We start from the raw sequence: 18,466 nt of genomic DNA, 5'->3' as shown, positions 1-18,466 counted from the left end.
GTTTTACCATATTTTTCTGTTTCCTTTTTGTTTGTAATTGTTCTTCTATTATACTCTTTCTTCTTCTTCTACTACTTCTTTCCTTTTTCTTTCTTATTTTTCTTTTTCTTGTTGTTCTTCTTCTGTTTTTTGGTTTAATGTTCTGGCTAGTTCTTTAACTGATATACTATTGTACTTGTTCGTGTTTGTACGTTGTATGTTCAACTCGTTTGGCGAGATGGTACTCGCGGAGTGTTCAGGGCGCGGCCACCTCTAACTAGATTTCACCCATCGACACTTGAGACTTGAGAGAGAATGGAACGCCGGCGCGCCGTTGCCGCTCTGCCTTCGTTGATTGTGGGTTTTCCGGGTCAAAGGGGTGGGAAATGTACGTCTGTTTTAGAGGGAGATTGATGGAAAATCATATTTGGGGAGATATTGAGAATTCAATCGAATGGATTTCTAACACAATTTTCTGTTCGTTTTTCTTTTTGAGACGATAGTCTTAAGTTTGTAGGCTGAAGGAAATGAAGTTCGTGAGCTAAAAGAAATGAAGTTCGTAGGCTAAAAGAAATCTAACGAATTGTGATAAATTATCATAATTTGAACCAAATATTATCATAAATTGAAGTTACGCTGTTTCTTGGAACTCGAGGAAATTAAATCAAATGCACATGGATATGAAGCCACGTTGTTAGGGACTCCAATATACTTGAAAATTAACGTATCTAAATCAAACAGAACATTATTTTCACCAGAGTAAAAATGATTTCAAACGCGCACCTTAGATTTTTCCACAAAATACTCGAATTATCGAACCTCGACATGGAAATATTAATATATCTCAAAATTAACGTATCCGAATTCGATAGAATATTATTATCACCGGGATAAAAATAATCTTAAATATACACACCCATTAGATCTCTCCGTAAAAATATTCATCCTTCTTAAAACTCTTCGTTCTCCACTTATCTACACGAATCGAAGTTTACCTAGGATCTTATCAGAGAATCAATTCTACCCCTCGACGATCAAATGAAGCAAATATCGAACAATTCCGGACGATAATCGACGACGACAAATATTATTTACGCAAAGATGTAATTTCATTGGGACAGCCTCGACGAAATAGCCCGGGATACTTCGACGCTGCTTGAAATATATTTCCTCAAGTTCGGAACCGGGTAGTGGAGGGATGAGGAGGAGGAGGTAAGCCTCTTTAGACTCGTGCAAAGGCAAACAAGCTCGAGTAAGCTCGGATAATCGGATAGAACTGATGAATATGGAAAAGTAAATCCAGCTATCTGTTCTTCCCTTTTTTTCTCTGTTCCTTTTTTTGCTCGCTTCGCGTAGAGACTTGCGCCGGACTCGTCGGTCGCGAAATGGTTTTCCCGATAAATTCACCTAATAACGCCACGGGTTCGAATTTTTTCCAATTAATTGCCGTCCAACTTTTCAATTTGAAGTGTAGTTAGAAACAGCCGGGGGAAGAAAAGGAAGGGCGCCGGAGGGAGAGATAGGCGTGTATAAATTCGCGCGATTAAAGGCGATACCGTGTCCTCCGTTGAGAAACGTCCGAGATTTGCATCGATGAATTGGAGAGAGAATCGAACGGGGTGAGTATTGTTACGGGGAAGGAAATTTTTTTGCGCGGAGAAAATTGAACGAGGACGATGAAAAGAGCTGACTGATGACAATCTGTGCAAAGGGGATGTTTGAAAGTTGATTCGTAAGAAGAGATTGTTTCTCAGCTGTTCCACGTGGATTGGGACGAAACTTTGCCAATTTGTAGGATTATTGGTAACAGGGGACGCCGTGATACTTCAAACATAAGGAATGAAAATGAATATGAAAATTTAATTTTTTCTCTTTTAATCTTTGGGGTTTGTAGGATTTTACGTGAATGGGAACGTAGTATAACAGAGGTTTAGACGCGGTAATGTAAAGAAATTGAAAAATCCTCCCTCGAAAGGAGCTTCTTCATCCGGGGCAAATGAGAGTAGTACTGAAACGCGACAGTTGTTTACGTTTAATTTAAACATCTCGAGAGAAGTAGGACAATGAAGAACCCTTCAGCGTCACCGCTTAATTTCCCATTTTTCACGTGAACACGTGGTCTTTAATGAGAACAAAGTGTATTTTAGTAAAAGTACGAATTGGAGAGATATACACTAGAGAATAGAAGAAATGAATAGGATAAATTAGGAGAATGTTGATTCGGAGAACGTAAAACGTAAATTATAGAAAATACAAAGTACGAAAATAGGGATCGGTTAAATGCACGCCACAAAATGATGGATTTTCGACGTAAATTAGGAGAAAATATAAATCGCCTAACTGTGAGCTTTGAAAGTGGAAAACGTAGATTTCCGAAAACCCGCGAAATGGTAAATTTTGAAAATACAAACGAAGTCAGGTTGATATTTCTGCGAATTTTCGCTCGAAATTTTGGGAAAACATTCTTCACCTATCAAACGTTGAAACAGTGTAAAAAGACTTCAATTTTTTTGTAACGTACCTAAATGTACACCCTCCCTTAGAAGAGACACACAAATCACCAGATCGCACAGAACGCGAAAATGCATATTAGAAAAATCTAAACTTTGAAAAATAAAATTGCAATATTGTAAATCTGGAGAATTCTCGTGACAACTATCAGAACGCGTGAACGCAATCTCGAAAAGCAGCGAGCTTCGATATTTCGCGGCGAGTGGTTGAACGTTTAAAGTTGACCCAGTTCACAGCTCTCACAGTGAAAGGTTAAGAAGCGATGCCACTTTGGACGCGTGACATAATAGGGTTTTCTACCGAGTTGCTGATAACTCGAGGTTGCACGCGCGTCGTGTGTCGCTTTTCGTCGCCGGGCGCAATCGTTTACCCGTTGTCAAGAGTTTTCGGAGTGCTTAGGTCCGAACGAAATGATATATTCCAAAGGAGAAAAATTGATAAATACAGGGATATCTGTGATATAACCATTCTTGGGCATTTCTAAGGCTTTTATACGCGTGAGCTTGTATTTAAATGCAGCCTTTGAATGTCAAGCATCGCATTTAGGCTTAATCGTATGTGACGAATTAGAAATTTAGATTTGCTAATAGGAATTTGGCTTGAGTTTTGTGTAGACGACGAGACTGTTCTTAGACGTCGAGGTACTGTTAGAAATCGAGAAGAAAATTACTATTGCACATTAGAAAGGAGAACTGTTGGATCTAATGGTAGAAAATTAAAAGAAAAATTTTAAGTAAATTGATGAGCTAAAAGCCTATTGATAGATTGATCAATTTTAAGTAAATTGATAAATGTGAGTTCATGTTCTGAGATGAAAATTTCAAGAAAGTTAGAAGAAATATGTTTGAAATATTTTAGATGTAACGATAAAAAGTTTGTATAAAAGAAAATTCGTATAATGCTTGACTCGAATTAATCGATGCACGTTTATTCAAGAATATATTTACAAATATACAGAGTGGGTCATTTGACATTATCATTTTGTTTTACCTCGATATTATTATCTGCAAAGAAAAATTGATTAAACTAAAGTTGCAAAGGGAGAACATAAGATGAGTGAAACGAAATTTTTTTAGGTTATGTTCCTATTTAAAAAATCAAAATGGAAGTGTCGCCTCCTGGAAAAATTTCGTTTGACCCATGTAAGTTTAATTCATTTTTCTCTATAAATAATTATATTGACATAAATCAAGATTTTAACATCAGAAGACCCATCCTGTATATTAACATTGAATCACAAACAAGTAGCACTCATTCTTATGAAAGATGTTAATATAATTTATTTTGTTAACCTAAAGCAATCACATTACATAAAATAAAATATTATCTCCTTTTATTTAAAATTACATTAGTTTTACTCTATCTTACAAAGTATTACACTATTATTGTACTTCATTTTTCAACGAACTACCAGGAGAAAAAGAGATCCAAAGAAGAATATCCGTTATTAATATATAAATTAAAAATACAAAAATGTAAAACTAGAGCACTGTAACATTTTGACACCTACACATTCATGTATCTTGCTAGAAACACAAAGCATATGACAAGCATATATTTCATACGATATAAACGATCTGATGCGTGTCTACTCTCTCATAACAAATCGAGGCATTATGCGTCAGGACGCACTATCCCGCGCCAATTAATTTTAACGCGATAATCAATCTCCGGAGCTGTCATATTCCGGCCACCGTCTTTCAATTCTCGGCTCTAAAACCTCGAAAACAGCACCCGCGTGCCAGAAATACGTAAATTTCACAGGGAAACTTGAATAATCGGGAAATTGCGATTTTTTTCAAATTTTGCAAGTTTCTAGAGGACCTGAAGAAAAGTACCGGGCAGTTTTTTTTCTGTTTTTGCTACCTTTTTGGTTCTTCGGGGTAAAAACACCCTTTAAAGGTTAGGTGAACGTGTCAAGCACGCCTGTTAACCTCTTGCAAATCAATCTTCATATCGACAGTTTATTCGGTTCGGAATTGAATTAGAGGCATAATGCTTATGTATGGGGGGAATCCGTTTAGCGTAATCCAATAAGACATTTGAAACGTCTTTTCCTACGATTCGATTTCGTCTTTTCATCTGCTTCTTCTGTTACCTTTCAACATTTCATTCTATCATAATACTGGAGTGTTTTAACGACTACATACTGCGTTACTCTTTGATATTTTTAGTCAAATATTATAGTCTGCTGTTGGGAACATTTAGTATATTATTATTACCCTGGGATACTCTTGTATCAAAATGATACAATGCAAAATATAAAAGATACAATTTAAAAATAATTTTTCGCGACATTAGTGTTAGCATGGAGAACAATTTGTATTATTTTTGACTAACTTTAATAACCACGAAGTTGTGAAAGATGTTTTACATTTATTAAATCTAATAATATTTCTAAAGTGAAAAAGGAAAGGTATACATGAAAACATAGTGTTCTAGGGTATAGACGGACAATTTTAATTTTTGCTTTTTCTTTTATTTCCTTATCATTCCTCATCGCAGTGTTCTTTTCTTAAATAGATAGTGCAATTTACGAGATTCGTATTTTCAAACGACTGAAAAATTTCCAATGGAGAACTTCGTTTAGTAACAGCAAACAAGTAGAAACTTACAATATGAGATACGAGTACTGAAATATCTCTAACCCGTTCCATTGCTGTACCTTAAAACGCCCTACTCCACGCAGTAAAATCAAATTAGCCCGGAAATTCCCCGCAACAAGCCACAAATAACTAAATGAAATTCACATGCCCCACCTTCACCTCCATCTTCATACCCCTTTGTCAATATAACCTATCGAACGCTCTATAAACGGAAATTCATTTACCAAGAGAAAAACCTGAAGATACGAACAAAAGAGAGTCAATTTTAAGAAAGAAACCGTAAAAGAGGTGAAGAAAAAAGGGTAGGAAAGCAACGCGCGCAGGGATTTCCATTTTCTCTTAAGTCAAGTCTCTAGCGAACCAGATGGATGCCTAGGAATTAGACTCGTGAAGCGGCCTTGTTGTTGTTGTGTTGGCAGAGTCGTAGCGGGCGGCAATCCCCGGAGCCTCGCTCGTCGTGGCCGACTGTCCCGGCTTCTGCAGTTCAAGCATAACGGAGGGTATCTGTATCGTTTCCAGAATTCAAAATGACGAGAACAAAAACTAATAGCGAAAAACCAAACAAAAAAGTAAACCTCGCGTAAAAACAATGAAACAGAGCAAACAAGAAACGCCAAACATTAAAAAAAAAAAAAAAAACAAATACGAACGAAATAGACGATATAACGGGATAAACAAATTTTTCGACGGAAAGAAACAGAAACAAAAAGACACGCACACACAGAGAGCAGGGGAAAGATAGAAAGAACGGAAGGGTTAAGAAGGAGAGGGGACGATCGCGAATATGACGCTCGACCTACGATTTAAATTGAGATTGAACGGTGAAACGAGTGAATGTTGCGTAAGAGAGAGAGAAAGTGTGTGTGTGTGTGTGAGAGAGAACAAGAAGTGCAATTGGAAATAAAAGCGACGGGAGAGCGATTGGTGAAGAACGTGAGAGGAAAGGTTGAAGCGAAAGGAAAAGGAGACAAACAGCGGTGCGTGCTGTGGGCGAGAAAGAAATCGGTGAAATTCGTGATAGAGAGACAGAGGCTCAGGTGAAAGTGCGGGGGTAAACGACGAGGAAAGGTAATTGGTCGACGCTGGAAAATTACGAATTTCCAGCGTCGAACTCGCCGCGAAAACGCGGTAGCCGACGACGACGACGAAGAATTTGCATGGGTATAGGTGGAATAAATTTCATTTGCAACGCTAATAATTCGTCGGGAAGCCCGATCTGTTGAGACGTCGAGGAGTAAAACTTGAGATGTGCTTTTTGTAGACGTGGAAAGGAGTTAGGAGATGATTTCTTGGAATTAAACATCGCGTTAAACCGTGAATCTTATCAGCGTGGAAGTGTTATTCGTATGCAAAGCGACGTCGTTAGGTAATGGAAAATTTTCTTACGGAAGATTTCGAAAGTTTCACTTGTGCACGCAGCTAATACTTTTTGATCTATGAAGTTGAGGTGGAATTAGTGGTCGTTTTTCCCGCGGGTATGTGAAATTTCAATTTTCAACTGGTGTTGGAATTTTTTTAAGGTTAGGTTGTTATTTGAAGGAATAACCGTGTTACTGATTCTAAATACCTGCCTGAGAGGATAACCAATGTGGGACATTTCCTCGTGAAATGAAACTTTAGTTATGGTGTTACAAAAAAGTTTTTACACGTGATTTAAATGGTTCAATTAGGCGGCCTGTTTTACGTGACCCACTCTGTGTAATTTTGTGTTTGAGACACACTTGCAAAGTGACAAATACCCACTCTGCCACTTGTACGAATAGTTGAGAAGATGAAAGAAAAGATTTCATTTTCAGGAAATCGGCGAGTTCAAATGAACACTAAAATAGAGACTTTCTATTGCGAGATTATCCTTCGAAACCTTAAAGATTATCCTTTTTTATCTTCTTCTTACACATTCGTACAAACGATTTTTCGCGAGAATCAGCGTAAACTGACAAATTGAAATAGATCACTCCATCAAACTTCAATTTCTAATGTAACCACAGAGCTCGCCAGTCAACAGGTTGAATTTATTTTCGTAATCCGCAAATATCTCGTTCTTCTATCTCCCATTCTATTTGCAAAAAGAAAAGGGGGAATCTTCGAAACCGTAGCAGACTCCATTCCACTTTCCATCAGGAAAATCAGTGCACGCAGTCCGCGTTATTTGCGAGGCTGCGAATTTATGCGTAATACACGTGCAGCCAGTCAGGACAGAACGCTTTCACTCAGGCAAATCAGAGTATTCATGGTTCGTGGCCGGTGGAGCCTTTGACGACAGGACAAGAGGCCGCAAAGCCGGCAATTACTCTTTGTCGAGAAGGGTATCGGTAAATAGGTGTCGACGGTACAGCGACACACGCGCGGAAACGCCTTCCTATCTCGCGTATGTACGCGGTGATCGATGAACGAACGGTTTTCTACCCTCCGCGTTCGCGGATCGATCGTCGAAACGGGGAGAGCCGCAGAGAGAGAGAGAGAGAAAAAAGAGTCACCCTGATCGTCTCGAAGTCGTTGAAGAAAAAAAATTACGTAGGGCCAGGGAGTACGCCTTTCTAGAGAGAGAAACAAAAAGGAAGAGAAGACCGTCGAAACGTCTGCGCAGAGGGTAGACAGAAAGATAAGGGAGGAAACGGGCGTTAACGTCCATCGTTCTTTGGAATGAAGACGCTTTTTGCGCGATCCGTCGTGACACCGGGAATCAGAATCTTTCTTCCTTTTTTTTGTTTTATTTTATCGCCGTCTGATATATCGAGGGATGATGTTCGATGATAATGACGAAGCCAGGAGCTGTGATTAACTTGCAACGAGGAGGGTGAAATTCGATTGGAAGAAAGTTGGAGATTGGCTGAAATTCGCGCTCGTGTTTGCTTCTATTTCATCCACGCGTAGGCATGCAGAGATTGAGCAAGAGGATGGGTGTTTGATTAGGGAGGAGAGTCGGGGGGATCGAGTTTGGTTTTTGGTGGAAGGAATGCAGGGATATATGTGTGGATGTAGTTAGTGTTGCCAGAGGGTATGATGCTTATTTGATTGGAATTGGTTGGTGTTTTGCCAATGCTGGCTATCGTTCTTTGATACCGATGGGGATAAATAGTAGGTTTCTTTTTTTTTTTTGGTGTATACGAGGACTTCGACTGATAGGATAGCTACTTGTCGTTTTCGATTTTAAAGCTTTTCGTATTTTGTGGTTGTCGAATGCATTGGGTTATACGGTAGTTAAAATCTTATTTCTTTTATATTCAGTTGATGGAAATGTATAATTTAACCCTAGTACGGTGTTCGGGTCTTTTTTGACCCATCGCTTTCGCATTCTGTTTTTAATAACTTTCGCTGATAACAACGAAATGTAAGGAAATAAACGATCCCTTAATAAACGTGCTGATGATAAAAATTGTTGTACTTAAGGTCTGTGGGTGTTTTTTGACCCAAACAGCTTAGGTATATAGTCTAATGGAAGAACGCATTAGGGTTAAAACAATCTTATTTTGTGATTCCACTGTAAATACAGGGTGTTTCGGAACTGGTGGTAGAAGCGACAAGGGAGTGACTCTACGTGCAAAAATAAGTGGAAAAAAGAGAGTAAGATTTTTTCGTATCGGGCTTCGTTTCCGAATAAATCAGCGGTGTAGATCTACCGAGTACACGTACACTTACACACGATCTCGCGTCCTCGGCATACAAATATCACTGTGTCGCACTTCTGTTGTTCTTCTGTCAGGACGACGGCGATTTGGATGGCGTTCTTTGTAGTAATTAGTAACTTAACTTACCGGCACAAGCACCCAACGCGAGAATCGTATCGGTGTACTCCCGATTACCGTATGTTGCCATATCGACGGAACGGCAAAGACTGAAGGTCTCACACAGAAATGACAACAAGCCACGACATTGGTGATGTTTACGAATTCGAACGCGACAAGGACTGGTCTACGGTATAATCAAGTACACGCGTACTTGGTAAATCTGCAACGCTGATTTATTCCGAAACGAAATATTATTCTTTTTTTTTCGACTTATTTTTGCACGTAGTGACACCACCTTGCCTAAATCTGCAACGCTGATTTATTCGGAAACGAAACCCGGAAACGAAATGTTATTCTTTTTTTTTTCGACTTATTTTTGCACGTAGAGACACCACCTTGCTGCTTGTACCACCAGTTCGGAAACACCCTGTGTATAAAGATGTGTTCTTGTTGAGATAATAATCTTTACATATTTCGTGGTTGCTAAGTGAATTAGGTTATGAGGTTGTTAAAATCATTCTTTTTTTTATGTGAAGGTATTTAGTTAATGGAAGTATGTAATTTCAAATATAATCTTATTTTGTGGCTCTACTATAAAAGTATGGAAATAGAGTGGTGAGGTACAATTTTCTAGCTTGAATAATAGTTTGCTGGACGTCTAGAATCTGATGTATGTATAACTCTGCTATTCATAGAAACCAGATTATATTTCATTGTTACCCAAATGTGAACAGATTTCACGTGGAATACCTCTACTCTGATTCTGAACTTGTGCTATGTAGGATTCGGTGAATTAATTAAGAGGTAGAAAATGTGGTCCAAATATATGCAGTTAATAAAAACCAATTAAAAATCACATCGTTTAATGTAACGTTTTCAGTAAAAAAGACTAGCAGTAAGATGATTGTCTCGGATTTAAAATGAATTTTCACAGTCTCGGGAATCTTTTGAATATCGAAAAATCTTTACGTTGAAAACAGGAACAGTACAAATTTTTCTACCATCTTATTCACCATTTAAGTTAGGAATCAAAATTTTCTCGTACCACCGTATCTATAGAGGATAAATAGGTGACCTGTTTTACCTATTGCAACTATTTATTTTCGCACCAAAAAAAAAAAAGAGAGAAAAAAAGTAAATTGATTTGCCTTCTAAATCTACAAATGTACATTCGATGTATTTACGAGTTGATTACAGAGCTTTATTTCCCCGTGGATGGCTAAATAGCCATGATTAATGGAAGCAGCTCGTAATCTGATTTAGATCCCGTTTCGTCGCCGCTGTCTAATCCTCCGCGTGGCGCGATCGTGGCATGCGAAATCGGATTGCAAATAATACGCGCGGAACTGCACCGCGGAAACTCTTGGTTTATGGCTCGCGGCTGCAGAATTCAAGTCGCATTCCGTATATCTGTTATCGTCGGCCACTGACCGTTTATTGCCGGTGTCAATGCCACCGATATTGCTCGGTTAATGTATATTTATCATTTCATTCGCGGGGAAAACCGCGTTCGAAAGCAGATTCAACAGAAATACCTTGCATATGCACTACCGATCAAAAGTTTGGAATTACTATGCGTTGAAAGTTGTAGAAAAATACCTAACCATTTTGAGAATTTTCTAAGGAATTTTTTATCACTCGCACCAATCGAAACGAAGTGAATATACAGCATTGGTCAAAAGTTTGAGATTACTGAAACTTGTGGAACAGTTTTCAGGAAAAATTGACCACTTTGAGAATTTTCTAAAGAATTTTTTATTACTCAAATCACTTCGCTGTAATTGAGATAAAACAGACACCCTGTATACCCTTTTTCTATAACGCGAATTGTTTTAACAGTTGCAGTTTGGTCTTTTTATTTCTTAAATTTGCAGTATTACGGTAAATAGACTGTGTGTTTTCATGGAAGTTTAATTGAAGATTTTCCAATCGCTACAGTCGATCATGTACGCTTTGTGAACGCAGCACTTTTGTATTTTTGTGGATCATAGAGAGTAATTAAATCGGTGATTTCATTTCTCCACTAATTCCTTTTCCCTCACATTTTTGACTCGCGCGAGAGTTCTGTCAAGAATACGAAACTGCTTCGTGTTTGCCAAGCAACTGTTTATTCGAGTCGTAACTCTCAGAGAGTTGAGCGATGCTCTCAGACAGTCACTCTCAGACGCGAGAGATACTCTCGAGAGCAGCTCGCGATAGTTTTACTCTGAAAAGGACACTTAGCTTTATGTTTGGCTCGATGTACATACAACGACCCAGGCTCGCGTTTCTTATGTTTGGCACGCAAGAAATATCACGAGTTCTAAGAAGTTAAGGCCTAAAGTTTTTCCCAGAACAGTTGCGAGCGTACAGCGATTAGAAATCGGGCAGGACGACTCGTCCTCAGTCGGTGTTTATGCGGCTGTCGAACGAGTGCCTGGACGAACGTCGCTTATACTGCGCGATTACAGTCTTGTAGGGAATACGTTTTCGATTATACGCGGATTTCCAATCGATTTACGTACTTAGTTCGCGTGAATTAAGTGCCGCTGCATACAAGAAGCTAGTGCACCGAATTCAAGTACACAACGAACAGCTCAGCTTGGGAGAAAATTCAAGCGAGAAGCGTGTCTCTGTGAGCTACACAGCTACAGTTTCACGGATGTGTATGCGTGAATAATATGTATGTATACATACGTACGCAATCGAATGATTGAGTTAATTGAAAATAGAGGAGAGCCTGCGTATAGCTAATTAGATCAATTACTGCAACAATTTCGTTTTATCGTATCCTAAGTTTATTTTTCTTGCAATAAGATGTGTTATAGCTATGAAACAACAAGAAATTAGTTTTTTTTACTGTTGTCTCCCCGAGACATGTACATATTCCATCCTTTTCTGGAAAAACACTGTCTCTTAGTAAACAACTAAGTCTTTACACACGACCTACTGCGTTTGTTATTATTCTAACGACAATACACGACAATTGACACGCAGTGCAGACGATCAGACTTCAGTTTTCCGTAAAATCGGGGGATGGTTCCCAACTACGCGGATTTCCATATACGCGGACAGTCGACGTCTCTAATCCTACGCGTAGCTCGACGGAACACTGTTGTACATATGTATAATAAAAATTCCTTAGATATATTTAACATGAATTAGCCCTTTTTTTATGCAAATGAATATTTCGTTACTCACATTTGAAATAACATTCAAATACTGTAATACAAATTATGAAACATTTATAAACAAAAACGCAAAATTGACGTTAAGCATATAAATCTCCACGTAACAGACAATATGTTAATCCATTGTAAACAATATTAGTCCAACCTTCCTACTTGTATGTCACGAAACAAAAGAAAGTACATATTGTGCATTTGATACAACGATAGTTTCATTGAACGTCCAACCTGTACACCACGGAACGGATAACAATTTGTTATCGGATAATGGATCGGTTAATGGATAACGATTTGTTAATAACAAACCAATAGAGCATTATTCATTGTGGGAGAGAGAGGCATGAATAGCTCGGTAACTCGCGAATCAACGAGAGACACTGGTATAGTTAATTACTGCTGATTGTCCGTATATACATGACACCTTGACACCTTAGTGACCATGCTTTCAATATTACTGCCAACTGAAACGTATTATGCGAGGCTGCTCTATTTAGTGCCTCAGACAACGTGTACGTTCCCAGCTTGCCATCCAATGAAACGTGTTTGGTTTGCTATTCCGGATGAAATATTGAACAACGTAACCTTTCAAGTAATTTTGATAAAGGATCGTGTAAGAAATTAGCTTTAACTGATAGAATGTTGTATTTGCTTCTTCTTGAAAATTAGTTTCTTAGAATTTAGAAAATCAAGAATATTGAGCTTCACACGTTTATATTCGCACCCTCCAATTTGTAATGTATGCCAAATAATCGTACAGCAAATTTTTTTAGTACGCTTTAAATAATCGTTCAACCGATACACGTCGATTTTGATCAAATTTAATTTGTTTTTTATTTTCAAATTCGTATTTTTTTAGTCGCTAATATTCATGCTTTGAGGGTGAAATGATCATTGAAATATGGGGCTGGATAGCTATTAATATCTCGAAAATGAATTGACGTAAAGGAAGGTGTTGAATATGAATTTTGTTTACTTCTTCTTCAAAAAATAATGTGGTATGAACGAAATTTGGGCAAGACAGAGATCCTCTCCAGATTTCAAATTAAAGAAACTTTGAACGAAAATCTCAGTGATCAGCAAATACTGAAAGTATTCTTCCTAAGGGACTCAGTGTTGTACAATAAAATCTAATTTCTCATAATACACTTATTCCCGATCATCGTCGTTCAATGATAAAAACGAAATATTGATATTTTTCAATTTAAATCTTCGACAAAGCTCTGATAGAGCTTGTCAGTTGATATTTCTCTTCTTGAAAATGCAAAAAATGTGATTTTCGCAAGTACTAGATTTGCAAATTAGTTGACTATAATTAATTTTCTGTTTAATTCATGAGTCGTTAATCAGATTGTTCCACATTCGTTAGTAACTTGTATTTAACAAAGGATGGAAATTTAGGTTGGTCCTTTCGCATTTGAACGAGTGTATAACGAATCTGACAATATTGCGCCACGTTGCATCGGTGATTCTGTGGGAAAGAACAACTGTTTCGTTTAAAACTTTCCACGCGGAAACTTTATTTCGAAACGCGCATTATCTACTTAGAATAGTGTTAAATTTCCCATACGTTTTTATACAACGAAAGCTAAATTATGCAGTTATTTCTAATTCCACATGAAATCACTGCCCAAATAGAAATAATAAAAAGGAATTCTTAAAGAGTACAAAAATTTCGAAAATAAATGAATTTACAACAGTTAAAAATAATTCCTTATTACAAAAATGTTTTTTTTTTTTTCGAAGCAAAAGGATGACAAAAATTTGTATATACAGTATTCTAGAATGATCGGAAAGTTTGAAGTAGATTTTCCATTAAAGTGACAGATTAATCGCAACGAAGCGAAGGTTGGAAAATTTATCGGAAATTTCGCGTTCGCTCTTCACCTTAAAATCGCCGGTGCCATGCAAAATTCCTCTATCCGACATTTATTTCGACGGACGTATTATAGAGAAGTCGTAGATCAATTGGAGGCAGAAGTGATCGGGGGTGATTTGACGTTAGATTTATGCGACAATCAACTTAACGCGTTTAACGTGGAATCGTCGGTCACGAAGAGCCGGTGTCCATGAACGTCAAAGCAAAACCACAGGCGGTTTCGCCACGATTGACAAAACGACGGGAACAGGTGTTTCTCGCGTGCTTTCTGATTCAATATTACAACGGCGTCCACAACATAGTTGGGCGAACCTTCGTTTCGAATAACGAATAAGAGATGACGAATAAAGTCTCAGAATTTATTACGAATAACGATTTTACTCGGAAAAATATTATTCAGTCACGACTGAAGCTCCAGAATTTATTCGTGAATAACAAATCATTTTTTACTCGAACAGAAATTTATTCGCAACTTTTACACTTGAAGATCTTTCGAATAGAATTTAAATGAATAGAATTACTTCAATCAAATTTCAATACAATTAAAATTTAAATTTAAATAAAATTACTCTACGTTTTAATATAATCAAAATTTAAATTATTACTCTACGTTTTAATATAATCAAAATTTAAATTTAAATAAAATTTAGGTAAATTTAAATCTTATTCCAAAAATTTGTTGAAAATTTTATTCGAATAATGCCCAACTCTGATTTCAACTGTGCGATAAATAAACGTAGAGGTAAGAATGACAAAAATTTGCATACATATTGGATCGAAAAAATAAGAAGTTACAACATAAAAAAACATGGATTTAAAGAACCAACCATCGCTCTGTATTAAAAAAATACGACATCTAAAAGAAATTAGACAGATGAAGAGACAATTAGGGGTTTGCACAATTAGGGAACGAATTCAGCAGTCTCGATACGTCTGAAAGGTTTCGAAAGGTTGCTGTCGGTATGTGGAAGAGGGAGAAGGATTAAAAGACATCTCGAAATTTCAGCTGACAGACACTCGATCGTGTCGTTGAACGCGTATCGACGAGGGGGAATGTTCCACCCGGAACGCAGCTGAAACTCATCCTTTATCGCTGGTATTTCGAATTCTGGCCTAACCCCATTACAAACGATCCGTGCCACGATCGACGACACTTGGTTCAACCTAATTTGAATAATACCTCGGCGAATATTCTATCACAGGGTGGCAAGTGCAAAACCTCCCTTCCTCACCGCGAAATTTTCATTCATCTTCAATCGATTGTAGTAGGTTCCGATAGAGAGCATTGTCGCGATGTCTTGAAAGGTTCTTCGTTGAAATTAAGGTGATATAGGTACTACAGGGACGATTACTATGGAAGATTCTTGTATTATGTACTTCTCGACAGAATTGTCTGTGAAGGTTTAACATTTTCTTCTTATTGTTTCGTTTCTCGTGGAAATTAAAATTTTTCTCAATTTGATGTACTGAATAACATCGATTTTCTTTTCTATTTCATTATTTTCTAAGAGTACAGAAATAAATTTCTCGTTAATTATAATGCTGTAACTTACTTTCGTTGCGATAATAGAAAGGATAACGAAATATGGAAAGTGAGAGAAAACAATTGAAAAATATTGCACGATTAGTTGTGCAGGTGTGAGACACGGGCATGTACATTTTATTATTACAGTGTGTAGTTGGTATTTAACGGTATATTTTTCAATACATATACTATCGAAAAATGCTAGAAAGAGGAGAACGAATTTTTGAAAGTGAATTTCACGTTAGAATGACCCCTTAATCTTTTCTCTGCTATTGGCGCCTATAGGCGCTTTAAAAATTTCGTTGGCACAGTGCTATTGGAGCATTTTGGCGCACTTCTATGTTAATTTAAGCCTTAATTTTATCCTTTGCACTGTTTCACCTTAATTGAATAAAACAAATTCTAAAACGATTGTACGGTCGTAGAACATTTGAATCTGCCACGCGCGTTATGTACTAAAATCTGTCGCAGCGAAAGGGTTGAAAATGTGCTCGCACTGTGCCCTTGGCACCTATAGGCGTTTCGAATATTTGCTCGCACTGTGGCCTTGGCGCCTATAGGCGTTTCGAATATTTGCCCGCACCGTGGCCTTGGCGCTTTTTGACACGCTTTCACCTTAATTGTTGCACTTTGTGCACACTTCCGTGGCAATTTTTAAAATGATAAATCTGAGAATTTTAATTAAAAATTTTAAAATGTCAGGACAGAAATTTTGCAGCCGTGATTGAACGTCTGCGCACGTGCGTCACGTACTAAGCTCTGCTGCAGCGAAAGGGTTAATGTCACAAAGAGATACCAGGGTAGATGAAAGCGGTGAAAAGTGTATTTTTGGTGAAAGGTTAGAGGGGAAAATAATTTTAGAGAACGTAGTGAAGGTGACTTTTTGGGCTGTAACTATTTTTATTAAGAAACAGAAACGTTCGAGAACTTCTTCGTTGAATTTATTACCATAACCTTATACTTACGCGATTGAAAGAAATATTTATTTTAATATATGAATGTTAATTGAAAATAAACAACTTTAAACATTTTCGAATTTTCGAATTAAGGTTATACAAAGCTGCGGGAATTTTTATGTTAAAATTTAATTTCATATTTAATTAAAAATTTATTGTATTTTTCATACAGTTTTCTTCTTCTCGCGAGAAATAATACCTTTGTTTAAAATACCTTACATATTTTATTTCCGTGAATATTTACCGATTGTACGTGAATTCTCGTCGTAAATCGTTTGTTTAAATATCTGTGTTCAAGTGATAACAGTGCGACTGCTACACACAGCAGCTGTAACATCGTACGTTAACAGCGTCGTAAATCCTACTGGAAATTAGCGAATAAATGCATTCCATAGCCATTATGTTAATTTAGCATAGAACGGCCATAGAAGCTTCGCGTAATGGGATCAGTGTTATCGTTGTAATAACCAGGTCGATATAAATTCCAGCCTGCCAATTTCGTTCCCAGGGATAATTATGGTCTTCAAGGGGAACAAGTCACGAAATCCGTGAAAGCTACGTTTCAGATGAATTCAATTGAAATTCAACCTTATTCACGTATGTAAATTAATATTACTTGGAATTTAAAATTTTAACCAAATTGGCTGATTTAATTTCCTATTTAAAAATGTAACAAATAGCGGCACAAATTGTATTGTCATAAATTCTGCAGGCCTTTTTTCTATTGAACTTGCATTTTTCACAAATGTAACTCACTTCCAAGAACCAATAAAATTTAAAAAACTAAGTCAGAAGTCAGAACCACTTTGAATAATTGTCTGAATAGTTGTACAAGAATTTCTAGGGAGCACGACGCGAAAAGTATGAAAATTAAAACTACCTTCGATAATTATTTAAAATCGCTTACAAAAGATACATGCGAAATTCACATCCTTGATAAAAGTTCGCCCAGTATCGAATCACCTGGGGCAGTAATGATCTTAATCTCCTCGAATTGGCACTCGATTCCGGTCGAAACAAGGGGTGCACTTCCAAAGTTCCTAATTTACTGACGGTAGGCCGCTCGTCGATACTAACAAGGGAACATCGCGAAGTGTGATAATCACCGATGTTGGTGAAACTTTGGTTAAAAATAATATTTGACACATGTTTTTTTTTTTATCGGCAATCGTCCACATCGAAGGGGTGAAAATCGCTCTAAAAAATGAGGGTAATAAACAGATTTGCTCAAAATTGTTTATAATTTTCTTATTTTTCAAATTGGTTGTTGAATAATACAAAATTCGTCAATTCACACTATTCCTCTATGTACAGTAGTTTTCGAGATATTACACTAAACATACTTACCGTCTCCAACTTTAAGGGCGATTTTCACCTCTTCATTCTGGACGATTATTGGCCTGTCGAATATTTTTTTGAAAACTAGTATAATCCAAAGTTTCATTAAAATCAACGATTATCATTTCGGGATACTTCCTTGTAAGAGTATCCTACTTCTTTTTTTTTTTATCGAGTGTTTAACCCTTCGACAGTTCATCCCGTGTGAGACTCGGGCAGAGCGTGAAATATCCAACTGTTTAACTCAAGAGAGACTCTAAGAAAGAAAGCTAGAAAGGGGCGAGATATTACTATCATAACTATGACGTAGGGTAATGTATCCCGTGTTTTAAAAATTATCTGAGTGGAATGTGGAAGATCTAGATTGTTTTGACCGTAATTCATAATTTTATTAGACTGTCAAAGTTACATGCACCTTTTTACTTAGACATCGTTAACCTTACTATTATAGTAACACTATTTTTTTAATACGTTAGAAAAGTTTAAACACAAAATACACTGTGCTTCGTTTACTACCGACAGCCTATACCTTCTTAATTCTTGAGAATAAATCCGTGGACTTGAAACGTTCTAACCTTCTCGCTTTGTTAGCATTATTTAGTTAATTAGTTGGTCAGTTTGTTAAAAACAAATGTTGACTTTGACAAAATAAAATGGATTAGCCGTTGGTACGATACATCTAATATATCGTCGGTTCTCGATCGTTGGAGCAGCTCGATCGGGCAAAATTCATATGGCAGATAAGAGGCACGGAGAAGTAATTCGTTTCTAGAATTGAAG

At 37.1% G+C, this 18,466-nt stretch overlaps 1 protein-coding gene across 1 annotated transcript in view; it reads left to right on the top strand.

The window, feature by feature from the left end:
• Positions 1–18,466, top strand: part of LOC108575041 (cyclic nucleotide-gated cation channel beta-1-like) — a 123,503-nt gene that overhangs the window by 53,789 nt on the left and 51,248 nt on the right. The gene's annotated exons all lie outside the window — the stretch shown is intronic.

This window comes from Habropoda laboriosa, unplaced genomic scaffold (genome assembly GCF_001263275.1).
Source record: "Habropoda laboriosa isolate 0110345459 unplaced genomic scaffold, ASM126327v1 scaffold204, whole genome shotgun sequence".
Classification (NCBI taxonomy): domain Eukaryota; kingdom Metazoa; phylum Arthropoda; class Insecta; order Hymenoptera; family Apidae; genus Habropoda; species Habropoda laboriosa.
This window is presented reverse-complemented; position numbering and strand designations above follow the sequence as displayed.